The sequence below is a fragment of the Schistocerca cancellata genome, chromosome 11 (assembly GCF_023864275.1).
Source record: "Schistocerca cancellata isolate TAMUIC-IGC-003103 chromosome 11, iqSchCanc2.1, whole genome shotgun sequence".
NCBI classification, from domain to species: Eukaryota; Metazoa; Arthropoda; class Insecta; order Orthoptera; family Acrididae; genus Schistocerca; species Schistocerca cancellata.
This window is the reverse complement of record NC_064636.1, coordinates 78,836,343-78,850,728: the sequence shown is the minus strand read 5'-3', so window position 1 is coordinate 78,850,728 and position 14,386 is coordinate 78,836,343. Positions and strand designations below refer to the sequence as shown.

General features: G+C 46.4%; 1 protein-coding gene and 1 non-coding gene across 2 annotated transcripts in view; one reads left to right on the top strand and one right to left on the bottom strand.

Annotated features, from left to right (window-relative positions):
• The window catches only part of LOC126108225 (uncharacterized), a 927,355-nt gene that overhangs the window by 427,764 nt on the left and 485,205 nt on the right, over positions 1 to 14,386 (top strand). The window lies entirely within an intron of this gene.
• On the bottom strand, positions 11,617 to 11,691 carry Trnas-cga (transfer RNA serine (anticodon CGA)). The gene has a single exon. It is a non-coding gene; the product is annotated as a tRNA-Ser (tRNA).

Sequence of the window (14,386 nt, the reverse complement as noted above, 5' to 3'; positions counted from 1 at the left end):
AAAAGTCTTTATCTGCCAAATGAGACATTATTTGTTGTATTCATGAACTGAAAAATAGGGCTACCAACGAAATGCAGTCCAATTTTATGTTCCTTTTAAAATTTAATCCAAAATAGAATGAGTATGTTTAACACTGTCACAAAGTCTATATACCTACGTTAAGTAATTATTCAGAAGTTTTCCTGTAGATTTTATTTTTGTTGACAATAATAACCCACTAGATTCAAAACGTAAACTGTCACCTGTAGTCACTGGTACGATTTCAGGTAAAATCCCTCTTTCAGTGTTATAAACAAACCTTTTATTTTCATGTTTGCTGTGCGTGCTCACACAGATAGCCACTTCGTTTCTATCTTTAATATTCATTTGTCTTCAAGCGCTGCCAACGGTAGGCTACCCGTAGACGCGAAGTTTAACTGCACAAATAGTCACGGGTAATGATGTCAGCACTGCAGGTAGCAGCTGACGCTCCCTTCTCCTCACCCCTCACCTCCCTCACCCGTCCTAAACCTATCGTTCCCCACTAATACCGCGTGATTCGTCGACAGGCAGGACAGAAGTGATGGGAGGAGGAGTGACGTGCGTGAGGGAGAGGGGAAGAGATGAAATTGAATGGTTAGTTCACACTTCACAGGAGTGAAGCGTTCATTTGAACGACTCATTCACGAGCTCCCCATCACTACTGTCCTGGCTTGGCAACCGTCGAGAGTGGAGCTCCCGTTGGATGTTACCGCCAAGTGCGAATTGCGCGCACTTGTTCGGTTTTTGAACGCAGAGGGCACTACGCCGATTGAAATCCATCGCCAATTGACGGAAACGTGTGGTGAGTCGTGCATGGATGTCAAAAATGTTCGTAAGCGGTGTAGAGAGTTTGCACCTGGTCGGACCGAAATTCGCGACGAACAAACGAGCGGGAGATCGTCAATTTCTGATGGGACAGTGTCGAAGGTTGAGTAAAACATGCGTGAAGATCGGCGCATCACCCTAGATCAGGGGCGGGCAAACGTTGCACGTGGCTCATGAGCACACAGCGCTGCACGTGTGCTGCTCGCGTGCAGTCGTCGAATAGGGCTGTGGCGACAGCCGGCAGGTTGCGGCAGTGTGGTGCCAGGCTAAGCTGCGGACGTTGATGCGAAGCGAGCACTATGTAGTGAACGTTGTATTCCAAGAAACGGACAAGTGGAGATTTGCTATCTTTTAAAAAGTAATGGGAGAATCATTTTTTCTTTGTGCAAAAACGTGAAAATTCGAAATGTCTAATATGTGGCAGTATTCTCGCTGGTCAACGGAAGTTTAGTATTGAAGGCCATTATAGTAAATTTCACAAGGACGAGTACAATTTATTGTCGGATTCTGAACCGATGGGGAATTGACTGAGCTTAAGAAGAGCGATCTGACGATTCCAGATGAATCTGTCGTAGTTGGCCGGCCGGAGTGGCCGAGCGGTTCTAGGCACTACAGTCTGGAACAGCGCGACCGCTATGGTCGCAGGTTCGAATCCTGCCTCGGGCATGGATGTGTGTGATGTCCTCAGGTTAGTTAGGTTTAAGTACTTCTAAGTTCTAGGGGACTGATGACCACAGCAGTTAAGTCCCATAGTGCTCAGAGCCATTTGAATTTGTCGTAGTTGCTGTTGTCACGAGAGATCTGCGACTTTCTCTCGTCATGTCTCTCATCTGATTTAACATTTTATGGAGCACTGTTATCAAGTTTTCAGGACGACAACAATAATAGCCCAGCGGTATGTGCAAGTTATAAGACTGCGCTTAATATAGCGAGAGCTCGAAAAGCGCTTGCTGAATTAATAAGTCTCGGTTAAGAGCAAACATCAGTGATGAAAATTTACGTAACTGTTTGTGTTTGTCTGTATGTAGAAACTTTGTTCCAGATATTAAACGTATTGTAAACTCCACCTGTGATAATTAAATAAAACGTATCGTAGGTAATAGGTACTCTTTCAAACCATGATTTATTTCAAGCACTCCTACTTACCTTATTCATTGACTCAATAAAGCAAGCTAGGAAAGAAAACGCATTGCACAGGAAGGAGCCGTCAGAAGGTATGGTGGGGAGGGGAGATAAGCGGGTGGCCAGCTTGCCCCTGTGTGCACGCAGAACACCTGTTAACTGCACGCGTGCAAGTGCACCGCACATGTGCAGGATTCCTGCCCGCCCCTGCCCTAGATGATCTCTGCACGCTGGTTCCTGAAGATTCCCGAAGCACCGCTCACACAATTTTAACGGAAACATTGAACTACCGGAAAGCGTGCGCAAGATGGGTGCCACGCATGGGGCAACGAGTTGATGCTGCCCCCGCATTTCTTCACCGCCTCGCACCCGAACAGGACAACTTTCTGGGCTCAATTGTCACGGGTGACGAAACCTGGGCGTACCACTTTACACCTGAGACCGAGCAACAATCACGCCAGTGGCGGCGTCCTCCTTCAGCAAACCCGCGGAAATTCAAACAACAAACACAGTCTGCCTGTAAAGTCGAGATGGGACCGGAAAGGGTTATTGTTGGTCGACTTTATGCCCACTGGGACCACAATTAACGCTCACAGGTACTGTGGGACTCTGAAAAAACTGAAACGGGCAATTCAGAACCGGAGACGACTAATGTTGAGCAAGGGCGTACACATTCTCTGTGACAACGCTCGCCCACACATCGCTCGGCAAACAGTTGCTCTCCTGCAACAGTTTCAGTGGAACACAATCACCCACCCACCCTATAGTCCTGACTTGGCCCCCAGTTCCCTAGGTTAAAAGAACATTTGGCCGGAAAGCGATTCAGCTCCGACGACGAGGTGAAAGAAGAGGTTCATAACTTTCTGAACAGCATGGCGGCGAGCTGCTATGACATGGGCATACAAAAACTGCCACAGCGTCTACAAAAGAGCATCGACAGAAATGGTGAGTATCTCGAAAAATAGCTAAATGTTCAAGCTGTAAACTGATGTAGACCATTGTATAAATAAACAGGTCTATGCACTTATAAAAATATAGGAGGCCTTACTTTCGGGATTACCCTCGTATGTAAACTGAAGGTGGGAAGAAAGAAAAGGAAAGAGGGCAAGAAATTTCAGCATCGCAGCGCGTCAGCAATCGTAAGTATCGAAATAATTATGAAAAATCCGCCTCGATTGCACAAACTACCTGGTGGTTACCTAGGTTTCAGCGTGGGTAACCACGCCTTCTTCAGAACAAATATAAAAAAGCTTCCCTAATTTTTTTTTTTTGGTCATCAGTCTACTGACTGGTTTGATGCGGCCCGCCACGAATTCCTTTCCTTTGCTAACCTCTTCTTCATCTCAGAGTAGCACTTGCAACCTACGTCCTCAATTATTTGCTTGACGTATTCCAATCTCTGTCTTCCTCTACAGTTTTTGCCCTCTACAGCTCCCTCTAGTACCATGGAAGTCATTCCCTCATGTCTTAGCAGATGTCCTATCATCCTGTCCCTTCTCCTTATCAGTGTTTTCCACATATTCCTTTCCTCTCCGATTCTGCATAGAACCTCCTCATTCCTTACCTTATCAGTCCACCTAATTTTCAATATTCGTCTATAGCACCACATCTCAAATGCTTCGATTCTCTTCTGTTCCGGTTTTCCCACAGTCCATGTTTCACTGCCATACAATGCTGTACTCCAGACGTACATCCTCAGAAATTTCGTCCTCAAATTAAGGCCGGTATTTGATATTAGTAGACTTCTCTTGGCCAGAAATGCCATTTCTGCCATAGCGAGTCTGCTTTTGATGTCCTCCTTGCTCCGTCCGTCATTGGTTATTTTACTACCTAGGTAGCAGAATTCCTTAACTTCATTGACTTCGTGACCATAAATCCTGATGTTAAGTTTCTCGCTGTTCTCATTTTTCCTACTTCTCATAACCTTCGTCTTTCTCCGATTTACTCTCAAACCATACTGTGTACTCATTAGACTGTTCATTCCGTTCAGCAGATCATTTAATTCTTCTTCACTTTCCCTCAGGATAGCAATGTCATCAGCGAATCGTATCATTGATATCCTTTCACCTTGTATTTTAATTCCACTCCTGAACCTTTCTTTTATTTCCATCATTGCTTCCTCGATGTACAGATTGAAGAGGAGGGGCGAAAGGCTACAGCCTTGTCTTACACCCTTCTTAATACGAGCACTTCGTTCTTGATCGTCCACTCTTATTATTCCCTCTTGGTTGTTGTACATATTGTATATGACCCGTCTCTCCCTATAGCTTACCCCTACTTTTTTCAGAATCTCGAACAGCTTGCACCATTTTATATTGTCGAACGCTTTTTCCAGGTCGACAAATCCTGTGAAAATGTCTTGATTTTTCTTTAGGCTTGCTTCCATTATTAGCCGTAACGTCAGAATTGCCTCTCTCGTCCCTTTACTTTTTCCTAAAGCCAAACTGATCGTCACCTAGCGCATTCTCAATTTTCTTTTCCATGCTTCTGTATATTATTCTTGTAAGCAGCTTCGATGCATGACCTGTTAAGCTGATTGTGCGATAATTCTCGCACTTGTCAGCCCTAAATAGGCATAGTCAAAGGCTACAATCAACACCTACAGCGGCGAAACCCTATGGGAATTTTTACAAATACACGGTACATATGTACCAAGTCAGTTATCTCAACCCTGTGTGTGCTGTCTCGCCCCAGCCAGCGTACGTTGGTCACAGGCTCAGTTCGGTGGAGTGCCTTCCCTATTTAGGGAAACTATTCAAATGGCTCTGAACACTATGGGACTTAACATCTATGGTCATCAGTCCCCTAGAACTTAGAACTACTTAAACCTAACTAATCTAAGGACATCACACAACACCCAGTCATCACGAGGCAGGGAAAATCCCTGACCCCGCCGGGAATCGAACCCGGGGACCCCGGCGCGGGAAGCGAGAACGCTACCGCACGACCACGAGCTGCGGACCTTTTAGGGAAACTGTTTTATATTTGTTCTCAAGAAGGCGTGGTCACCTACGCTGAAACATATGTAAACACCAGGTAGTTTGCGCAATCGAGGTGGATTTTTCGTAATTATTTGAAAGACAGGGCATCATTGCTGTTAGCTGCATTGGGACGCTAAGCGGTATCGGCGGCTAGGGGTGAAAAGGCTTACCGCACTGGGATTCGAACCCGGGACCTCCTGCTTACTAGGCAGGTGCAGTATCAGCTGCTCCGTATGGGATACAGCGTTATGGCAACTGCACGGACTATCTCGGCAGACCCCAGGGCCGATCCACTCTCCCACCGACCGCTACATATCATAGTCTCTGCCCATTCTACTCCCGTCTCTGCCCATTCTACTCCCGTCTCTGCCCATTCTACTCCCGTCTCTGCCCATTCTACTCCCGTCTCTGCCCATTCTACTCCCGTCTCTGCCCATTCTACTCCCGTCTCTGCCCATTGTACTCCCGTCTCTGCCCATTCTACTCCCGTACGCTACTCTGAGATTCACACAGGACGTCGGACGTATTTGTGCATCTGCATTGGAGCCGGCCTGGGTGGCCGAGCGGTTCTAGGCGCTACAGTCTGGAACCGCGCGACCGCTACGGTCACAGGTTCGAATCCTGCCTCGGGCATGGATGTGTGTGATGTCCTTAGGTTAGTTAGGTTTAAGTAGTTCTAAGTTCTAGGGGACTGACGACCTCAGATGTTGAGTCCCACAGTGCTCAGAGCCATTTGAACCATCTGCACTGAAGAAAGTGTTCATTGGATTTGCTGAAAGTGGTTTTAAAGTAATAGGTGCAAATAAAGGCTTTCACAGATTACTGCAACCATTGAGTGGCTGTAGGAAGGTACGAGACAACTTAGACAAAATTTCTAGCTGGTGTGAGGAATGTTGAAAAATATACGTTAATGAGAATGAGTAGTGATGTTCCGATGCAGCATTATTAGTGTCCTGCTTAATACAGTCACATCGTTTAAACACACTACTGGCCATTGAAATTGCTACATCACGAAGATGACGTGCTACAGACGCGAAATTTAACCGACAGGAAGAAGATGCTGTGATATGCAAATGATTAGCTTTTCAGAGCATTCACACAAAGTTGGCGCCGGTGGCGACACCTACAACGTGCTGACATGAGGAAAGTTTCCAACCGGTTTCCCATACACAAACTGCAGTTGACCGGCGTTGCCTGGTGAAACGTTGTGATGCCTCGTGTAAGGAGGAGAATTCCGTACCATCACGTTTTCGACTTTGATAAAGGTCGGATTGTAGCCTGTCGCGATTGCGGCTTATCGTATCGCGGCATTGCTGCTCGCGTTGGTCGAGATCCAATGACTGTTAGCAGAATATGGAATCGGTGAGTTCAGGAGGGTAATACGGGACACCGTGCTGGATCCCAACGGCCTCGTATCACTAGCAGTCGAGATGACAGGCATCTTATCCGAATGTCTGTAACGCATCGTGAAGCCACGTCACGATCCCTGGGTCAACAGTTGGGGACGTTTGCAAGACAACAACCATCTGCACGAACAGTTCGACGACGTTTGCAGCAGCACGGACTATCAGCTCTGAGACCGTGGCTGCGGTTACCCTTGACGCTGCATCACATAGGAGCGCCTGCCAGCCGCGAGACCGCTACGGTTGCAGGTTCGAAACCTGCCTGGGGCATGGATGTCCTTAGGTTAGTTATGTTTAAGTAGTTCTATGTTCTAGGGGACTGATGACCTCAGAAGTTAAGTCCCATAGTGCTCAGAGCCATTTGAACCAGGAGCGCCTGCGATGGTGTACTCGACGACGAACCTGATTGCACGAATGGCAAAACATCATTTTTTCCCATGGTTCCGTTTACAGCATCACGATGGTCGCATCCGTGTTTGGCGACATCGCCGTGAACGCAAATTGGAAGCGTGTATTCGACATCGCCATACTGGCGTATCAGCCAACGTAAATGTATGGGGTGCCATTGGTTACACTTCTCGGTCACCTCATGTTCGCATTGACGGCACTTTGACCAGTGGACGTTACATTTCAGATGTGTTATGACCCGTGGCTCTACCCTTCATTCGATCCCTGCGAAACCTACATTTCAGCAGGATAATGCACGACCGGTGTTGCAGGTCCTGTATGGGCCTTTCTGGATACAGAAAATGTTCGACTGTTGCCCTGGCCAGCACATTCTCCAGATCTCTCACCAATTGAAAACGTCTGGTCAATGGTGGCCGAGCAACTGGCTCGTCACAATACGCCAGTCACTACTCTTGATGAACTGTGGTACCGTGTTGAAGCTGCATGGGCAGCTGTGCCTGTACACGCCATCCAAGCTCTGTTTGACGCAATGCCCAGGCCGTTATTACGGCCAGAGGTGGTTGTTCTGGGTACTGAGTTCTCAGGATCTATGGACTCAAATTGCGTGAAAATGTAATCACATGTCAGTTCTAGTATAATATATTTGTCCAGTGAATACCCGTTAATCATCTGCACTTCTTCTTGGTGTAGCAATTGTAATGGCCAGTAGTGTAATTAATGAAGGAATAGTGCACCTCCATACTATTATCTATCCATGTGCCCCACCGTTTTCGTTTTAAGCCTTATAAGTATTTTGATAGCTAATAAAAATTCACTATCACTAGTTTTCAGGAGTGCCTGCATGATGTTCAGAATTTGTGTGGTGCAAGTAGAAATTTATACTTATTCGTCTCATTGAAAACTGGATACTAATGACTTTGTAGTCACATTCAGGCTAATCCAGTTTCCCCTACCCATGAGTTTTATGCAGCCCGCAACACACTAAAATAGCACTCAAACGTTTTGATATACTCTCAGTCACTATGTGCAAACGGTTAGACGTAGTCCTATAGAAAAATGAACAGCGCATTTTCGTAGGAAATTCAGTGTAGTTAAATTTTGCACTGTGATACGTTAGAGACCTTAGTTTTCGAATTATTCGAGAAAATTTACAAAAGTGACCTTCAGATGGGGATTTTTTGAGTAGCTCGATAACCATGGCTTCCAGCAAAATCGTATCCCAGTACACTAAATATCCTGATAAAGGTCCTGTTCCTTTTCTTTCTGAAGGACTAATAGTTAGTGCATAGGGAGAGAGAGAATATGAAAATCATGCAAGTGGTTTTTGAAGGCGTTGCAGGTTGCATAGAGGTATCGGGTAGGGGCAACTGGATGACACTGTATGTTCATTGAAATTCACCCCAAGTCTCCGTTTTAATTCACATAGAAGATACACACTTGTGAAAACTGACGAATCCTTGTAATTTACCCCTCGTACTGTGGTAGCGATAAATTCAGAATACGAATGTCTTGAATTTCCTCTGCCGGACGGCAGAAGACGTGCCTGCAGTCTAAGTTCGTGGTTCTGTGCTGCCCCTGTTTTGTCGCCTTCCCGCCGCACACATTTCTCCTTATCTGCAACTTGTCGCGACCACTTCTGCACGCTCCTAGTCTCGGTCTGATTAAGCGTGTTTAATTTCCGCCCACTCTGCAAGCCTGGGCCGTTAATATCTCCGCACTTTCCGTCTGTTTCCACAGTTGAGAGATACAAACCAACTCCACTACACTCACAGGAAGTACAAAAGCCAACAGCTCCCTCAGTGTCATCTACAAATTTGAGACACGTTACATTTTTTTGGTAGTCCTTAGAAACGACGTTTGTTTGATACATCCAATGCCTACTGCTTGCAGCTCCGTCTACTATCATGGAAGTTATTACTTGATGCCCATAACACATGCCCAACCACCGGGTCTGTTTCTTCTATCTTCTTCGTCAATTCTAAATCTACATTTCTACACTCACGCTCATAAATTAAGGATAATGCTGATACATGGTGAAACAACGCTCTGGTGGGCGGTTTGTTCCTTTAAATCACCTCGGGGTATGACCATGCGGTCCATTTGACCTGCGGTCGTCGCACGGTGGTGCTGGCAGCAGTCCACATACGCAGAGGTGTGTTGGTGCATGTCAGAGTACGGTGCAGCGAGTAAGACGTTTTCAGACGTGCTAATGGTGACTGTGTGTTGGAAATGGCTCAAAGAACACATATTGATGACGTTATGAGGGGTAGAATACTAAGGCGACTGGAGGCTGGTCAAACACAGCAGGTCATAGCACGGACCCTCCGTGTTCCACAAAATGTGATCTCAAGATTATGGCAACGATTCCAGCAGACAGGAAACGTGTCCAGGCGCTACAGTACGGGACGTCCACAGTGTACAACACCACAAGAAGGCCGATATCTCACCATGAGTGCCCGCAGACGGCCACGGAGTACTGCAGGTAGCCTCGCTCGGGACCTTACCGCAGGTCTCCAGACACACAGTCTACAGACCACTGAACAGAAATGGGTTATTTGTATGGAGACCTGCAAGGTGCATTACACTGACGTCTGGTCACAGGAGAGCCCGTAAAGCCTGGTGTCAAGAACACAGTACATGGTCACTGGAACAGTGGTCCCAGGTTATGTTCATGGACGGGTCCAAGTATAGTCTGAACATTGATTCTTGCCGCGTTTTCATCTGGCGTGAACAGGGAACCAGATACCAATCCCTTAATGTCCTTCAAAGGTCGTGGTTTCATGGTGTTGGGTGGGATTATGATTGATACACGTACACCCCTGCATGTGTCTGACAGAGGAACTGTAACAAACAAAAAAAATGGTTCAAATGGCTCTGAGCACTATAGGACTTAACATCTGAGGTCATCAGTCCCCTACAACTTAGAACTACTTAAACCTAAGGACATGACACACATCCATGCCCGAGGCAGGATTCGAACCTGCGACCGTAGCGGTCACGTGGTTTTTGGCTGAAGCGCCTAGAACGGCTCGACCACAGCGGCCGGCCAGGAACTGTAACAGGTCAGGTGTATCGGGACGTCATTTTGCACCAGTATGTCCGCCTTTCCAAGGGTGCAGTGGGTCCCACCTTCCTCCTGATGGGTGACAGTGCACAGCCCCACCGAGCTGCCATCGTGGAGGAGTACCTTGAAACAGAAGATATCAGGCGAACGGAGTGGCCTGCCTGTTTTCCAGACCTAAACCCCATCGAGCACGTCTGGGATGCTCTCGGTCGACGTATCGCTGCACGTCTTCAAACCCCTACGACACTTCAGGAGCTCCGACAGGCACTGGTGCAAGAATGGGAGGCTATACCCCAGCAGCTGCTCGACCACCTGATCCAGAGTATGCCAACCTGTTGTGCGGCCTGTGTACGTGTGCACGGTGATCATATCCCATATTGATGTCGGGGTACATGCGCAGGAAACAGAGGCGTTTTGTAGCACATGTGTTTCGGGACGGTTTTCTCAAATTATCACCAATACAGTGAAAGAACATGGCTCTGAGCACTATGGGACTTAACATCTGAGGTCATAAGTCCCCTAGAACTTACAGCTACTTAAACCTAACTAACCTAAGGACATCACACACATCCATGCCCGAGGCAGGATTCGAAACTGCGACCGCAGCGGTCGTGCGGTTCCAGACTGAAGCGCCCAGAACCGCTCGGCCACACCGGCCGGCCGTGTGTGTTCCCTATGTGCCTATGCTATTAGCAGCAGTTTCGTGTAGTGCCACGTTGTGTGGCACCACATTCTGCAATTATCGTTCACTGTGAGCATGAGTGTATACATACTTCGCAACCCACCCTGTACCGCTAAAATCGTCTTCTTTGTTTTTCCACTCGCATATAGAGCCTCCATATGAGCACTGGTTTCTCCTAAGTTCGTAGTACTTTTGTATGTATGTATGTATGTATGTATGTATGTTGGCGGCAGTAGGATCGTTCTGCAGTCAGCTGCAAATACCTGTTCTCCAAATTTTTTTGTCAATAAGGTTCCCCGAAAAGAATGCCGCCTTTCCTCCAGGGATTCACATTTGAGTTCCCGAAGCATCTCTGTAACACTTGTGCGTTGTTTCATATCAGCGCACACTCCGCTGCAGAGTGAAAATCTCATTCTAACCTACCGGTAACAAACCTGGCAGCCCGCCTCTGAATTCCTTGGATGTCTTCCTTCAATCCGACCTGGTGCAGATCTCAAACACTTTAGCGGTACTCAAGAATAAGTCGCCCTAGCCTCTTATACGCAGTGTCCTTTACAGTTGAACCGCACCTTCCCACCATTCTCCCATAAATCGAAATTGACCTTTTGCCTTACCTTCCACAATCCGGACATGCTCGTTCCATTTCACATCCAACGTTGCGCTCAGATATTTTACTCCGCGGAACTGACTGACTTGGAACGTGGTCAGGTGACTGGGTGTCACTTGTGTCGTACATCTGCACGCGAGATTTCCACACTACTAAACATCCCTAGGCCCAGTGTATCCGATGTGATAGTGAAGTGGAAACGTGAAGGGACACGTACAGCACAAAGCGTACAGGCCGACCTCGTCTGTTGACTGACAGATTACCACTAGTGCTGTATCCGAACATTACGGATTTCTTTTTCTATTCATCCGCATTAACGTACATTTTTCTACATTTAGAGTTAGCTGCTGTAATCTTGATGTTAAATCGTTGGAATCTTAGTCAGCCGGTTCGTATGAATGTCGCGTAATAAATATTTCGCGTGAAGCCCGGTTGCAACTCGGGCAAAGGTCAGTTGTGGAAACGAAGCCACTGGATGAAACTTCCTGCCAGATTGAAACTGTGTGCCGGACCGAGACTCGAACTCGGGACCTTTGCCTTTCGCGGGCAAGCGCTCTACCAACTGAGCTACCCAAGCACAACTCACGCCCCGTCCTCACAGCTTTACTTCTGCCAGTACCTCGTCTCCTACCTTCCAAACTTTACAGAAGCTCTCCTGCGAACCCTGCAGAACTAGCGCTCTTGAAAGAAAGAATATTGCGGAGACATGGCTTAGCCACAGCCTGGGCTATGTTTCCAGAACGAGATTTTCACTCTGCAGCGGAGTGTGCGCTGATATGAAACTTCCTGGCAGATTAAAACTGTGTGCCGGACCAAGACTCGAACTCGGGACCTTTGCCTTTCGCGGGCAAGCGCTCTACCAACTGAGCTACCCAAGCACAACTCACGCCCCGTCCTCACAGCTTTACTTCTGCCAGTACCTCGTCTCCTACCTTCCAAACTTTACAGAAGCTCTCATATCAGCGCACACTCCGCTGCAGAGTGAAAATCTCATTCTGGAAACATCCCCCAGGCTGTGGCTAAGCCATGTCTCCGCAGTATCCCTTCTTTCAGGCGTGCTAGTTCTGCAAGTTTCGCAGGAGAGCTTCTGTAAAGTCTGGAAGGTAGGAGACGAGGTACTGGCAGAAGTAAAGCTGTGAGTACCGGGCGTGAGTCGTGCTTCGGTAGCTCAGATGGTAGAGCACTTGCCCGCGAAAGGCAAAGGTCCCGAGTTCGAGTCTCGGTCGGGCACACAGTTTTAATCTGCCAGGAAGTTTCATATCAGCGCACACTCCGTTGCAGAATGAAAATCTCATTCTGAGCCACTGGGTATTAAAAGTAATGATACTAAGGAATACACCCGACTGACTACACAAAACAAGAGGGCACGTACATTCGCGAGTGAGTAGATCGAAATAAGAATTAATACTGTGAAGAGAATGGGTCATAAGTATAGTTACGTTGGTACACACTCAGATGTATGCGAATGTACGATCGGCATAGAGGCACGTACGTTCTAAACACTATCATTGCCCGTGACATGGGTAAAGAGAGTTGTGGTTAAAACACATTTACTCATGTAGGAAAGAAAATAATTGGACTTCGTAATTAAATGGAAAGAAAGATTGCAGGTTCTGAATGTCGCGTAATAGGTATTGAAATTGACATTGGCGGTCACGAAGGGAGAGAGATGAACTCATTCACGTACCTCTATTGTGAAGATCGTCGCCTCTATCTAAATTCTCCATACAAAATTAAGATAATAATCATCTTCCACAGTTACAGGAGCTCGGATCGATGCTATCGTAAATGAGAAAGTCGTTGTTTCGAAACTGCTTTCGTTATTTAGCACAATTTCTCTTTAAAATTACACAGCAGGCCTTATCACCAGGACCTGGGAACAACGAAAGGGTAACTAATACTAAAACTAATAAAGGAAGAGCGTAAATCTTCATTTGTCAGTCAGTGTTAAATTATTTTCAAGCGTATGTTTGGTGTGAGAGTCGAGTAATATCAATAAGATAAATAAGTTATTAACTTTCTTTATACTGCCATTCATCTCACCGACTATAAATTTTGTCTAAGTCATCTTGTGTCCTTCTACAGTCACTCAACTTCGACACCTTACTGACACGTTCCACATCATTACGAAGTGTCGTATTCATGACCTATGGAACGAGTACTAATCTAACCTTATCTACTGTACACAACAGCAGCATCATCAAACAACCTCAGAAAACAACCGCAGATTGCTGCACATCCAGTCCGCCAAATGATCCACGGATATAGAGAACAACAGCCGTCCTATCACACTTCTATGCGGCATTCCAGACGACTGCTCCTGATGGACACTCGCCGTCGAGGACAACATACTGGGTTCTATAATTGTCGAAGCCTTCAAGACACTCACATTGTAACTAACCTGTTACTACGGGTTATTCCTTATTATTGGGAATGGAAATACTTATTGCTTATGAAATTAACGTGAGAAGAGTAGGGTCGCCACCGGCTCTAACCATACAACTAATCAAAGATTTGGTCGGGTCGGAAAATAAATTAATTTGATCACAGACCAAAAACTCACAAAAATGGATACGTAGTGATGTAGCTCATAGGGGATGCGACGTAATTAATAGTGTTCCCCGTGCACTGTTCACGACAATCAAACATTTAAAATAAAATAGCACATGCAAGAACACTGTGCAGAAGATCAGCTCCCAGCAACACACCTGAAAATAAGACTTAATCTAAAGCATTTGTTATAAAATACAAGGGGAGACTAATCACTGGACCTGTGCATAAGGAAACGCATTGGATGTGCTAACGGGAAAGCTACGAGGTGAGTGGCTTAGGTGCAAAAACGTAATCTAGGAACACAAGAGAAAATTGTAGGTAAAATCATTTATTCCTAAGGTAAGGATGTGAGGCCTCTACACGATTCCTGATAACACGTGGTTTGTGGAGACACAATTTCTAGGTATAGTGCCCAAATTGCAACAGTTAGTGATGCTGGTAGCCCAACAAACTATAATGTTCTACCACGTGGTTGGCTCCCCACGCACGAAAGACACATAAAGCAAGGAAAATTTACGAGAAGGCAAAGTTCTAAATATTTAGAAAGGTGAAAGCTTATGCAGGCACAGCTGAAGGCAAACAGACATTCATACAGAAGCGAGTGCTCACTTCTTATCGACACCTTTGTGTGGCGCTCTTCCGGCGGATCCAAGTCTGCTAAAGAAATTGGCTAAAAGAAAAATCTGCCAAAGTTTAGCATTCCTTGCTGCGACAAGGCAA